Source organism: Amblyomma mixtum, chromosome 8 (genome assembly GCF_055824585.1).
Source record: "Amblyomma mixtum isolate Tamu chromosome 8, ASM5582458v1, whole genome shotgun sequence".
Taxonomy (NCBI): Eukaryota; Metazoa; Arthropoda; class Arachnida; order Ixodida; family Ixodidae; genus Amblyomma; species Amblyomma mixtum.
This window is the reverse complement of record NC_143019.1, coordinates 28,277,917-28,280,432: the sequence shown is the minus strand read 5'-3', so window position 1 is coordinate 28,280,432 and position 2,516 is coordinate 28,277,917. Positions and strand designations below refer to the sequence as shown.

Below are 2,516 nucleotides of genomic sequence, written 5' to 3'. Positions count from 1 at the left end.
ATAGCCTGAGTTGCTTTGGGACGTTAAACCCCAATAAACCAATAAACCAAACCAAGCTGTTGATATATTTAGGGATGTGACGTCACTTCCGGTCTAGTGATGTCCCTGTCCTCCAGCCAATGGGAATTATCAGGTGTGGTGACGTCACCTTCCTTCAGCCAATGACCCGGTCTGGTGAGGTCTCTTACCACCAGCTAACGAGAATGACCAGGTCTGGTGACGTCATTTCCCCCAGCCAACGGGAATTATTCGCCCTGGTGACGTCGTTTTCCTGCGGCCAGCGGTATAATTTTATGACCGATGGCACAATTTTTTTTCCCCGATGACACTTTTATTGCCATCGCAATAACACTCCAGGCTTACTCGTGGGGATCCGGGTAAAATTATCCTTCATGGTGCCGTGAATGACGCAGGCGTGATCGGTGCCCTGGTGGCCACCGCGGTGGACCTGCTGGTGTTCTCGGCGAGCCCGCCCACCCTGCAGGTGTAGATTGAGATCCTCATGACGGTGCCCATCCTCTGGCTTCCTACATCGTCACCCGCGGACTGGTAAGCTCCATGTTCTCGATGCGCTGTTAGAGCCCCGCGGGAGTAGGTCAAGAGCAAATTCAAGCACTCCTTAGAGCAGTGAGATCTTGATACTCGTTGGTGAACACCGGGCAGGGCCGGATTAAGAAAAGTGGGGGCCCTGGGATAATGCGCATCTAGGCCCCCTCTCCCTTTTCCTCCACTGATCCCCGTGCCCCCTGCTGCACTACTCGAGCCGCCGCGGTGGCTCAGTGGTTATGGCGTTCGGCTGCTGCCCCGAAAGACGCCGGTTCGATCCCGGCCGCGGCGGTTGAATTTCTTTGTGGGAGAAATTCTTGAGACTCGTGTACTGTGCGATGTCAGTGCACGTTAAAGAACCCCGGTGGTCGAAATTTCCGGAGCCCTTCACTACGGCGTCTCTCATAGCCTGAGTCGCTTTGGGACGTTAAATCCCCTTAAACCAAACCACTACTGGAATGTATCCCATGTTTCATTGTAATTCCACCTAATTAAAATGAACGAAGTGCGATCAATGGGATTCGTGTAACAGTAACGCAGTAGCATTAGTTTTGCGCACATAACACTACGGGACTCTTGGAACGCGCGACACGTGTCCGTCGGTGCCCGAGCGCCGAACGCCACGGAAGAGCCGCGTGAGCCGACCGACATCATGCGAGGCTGCATTGCAGCTAAATTGCAGCGCGCTGCGTGCGCCGCCTACTCTCCTTTTTCACTGACACCGTGCACAAGCCGACAGACAGGTTTTTGTTCGCAGCACTGTTCTAATGCTAACGCATTAAAGAAAAGCAGGCTGAGCTAGCTTCCTACAGTCGAGCTGGGTGCTTCGGCAGCGACTACGAAATAGAAACACTCGTTAATTAGTGCCCCGAGAGGGTAATATTAAAAGTTGTTAAAATTAATTTGACTACACGATGAACGTTTACTACTGCCCTCACGAGGCGCATTTGAATAGCAGAATTAAAGTCCTGGATGAGTGGTGAGCGTGCTCGGCGCTGAGCCGAGTATCCGGGTTCAAATCCAGCCGCACGGCGGCCGCGTTTTGATGGAGGCGAAATGCAAAAATGCGCCCATATGCTGGGCGATTTCAGAGCACGTTAAAGATCCCCAGGTGGTCGAAATTATTCCCGAGAGCTCCAAAACGGCACTTCTTTTTTTTTTTTTTGCTGCCGCGGTGAATCAGTGGTCATGGCGCTCGGCTGCTGACCCGAAAGATGCGGATTCGATCCCGGCCACGGCGGTCGAATTTCGATGGAGGCGAAATTCTAGAGGCCCATGTACTGTGCGATGCCAGTGCACGTTAAAGAACCCCAGGTGGTCGAAATTTATTGGCAGTCTGCTATCATTTTCTTGTACTAATGAATTATTTTTGGGGGCAAAACGTAATGCTCTTGCTTCACTGTCGGGCGACGTCTTTTGCAAATTTGTAGCTTGACACAGTAGAAAGAAAGACTGCATCCATCAAGGCGTTACAAATGCAAACTGTGGGCTTTGCACCAGATCTCATTATTTGTTATTCAAAGAAAAGTCGTGGGAAAGTACATAATACTTGCCAATTAATGCTCCAAAGCTAGACAGAGGACATTGAAGGATGCCCTGCTGCGGGGTCCAGGTTACTTTTGACCACCGGCAGTTTTGTAATGTGTACTGGCATTCATGCATTCTAACAAAATATTGTGAAAATGCATAAATGCTGCTGTCAGTGTAGTCGGCATTAAGAGAAAAAATTCCGGTGGCCCTCCTGTCACTAAGTCACGTGACCTTGTGACGTTATCACAACCTGGATCTCAGAAACCCCACCAGTGGCTGTGTTTGAAACAGCCGCTGTTCCAAACATAGCCACCTTCTGTGGCAGTGGCACATCACTTAACCGCTCCTCCACTGTGCCAGGATCGGTAGGAGGACTTCCTCCGTTCAATAAATGTAAAGTAGGGAATGGCCAATATTGCATACTTGGGCATGTAGGTAGA

At 50.7% G+C, this 2,516-nt stretch overlaps 1 non-coding gene across 1 annotated transcript; it reads left to right on the top strand.

Annotated features, from left to right (window-relative positions):
- The first annotated feature begins 764 nt into the window (after positions 1-764).
- On the top strand, positions 765-838 carry TRNAS-GCU (transfer RNA serine (anticodon GCU)). Its single transcript has one exon. It is a non-coding gene; the product is annotated as a tRNA-Ser (tRNA).
- Positions 839-2,516: the final 1,678 nt, after the last annotated feature.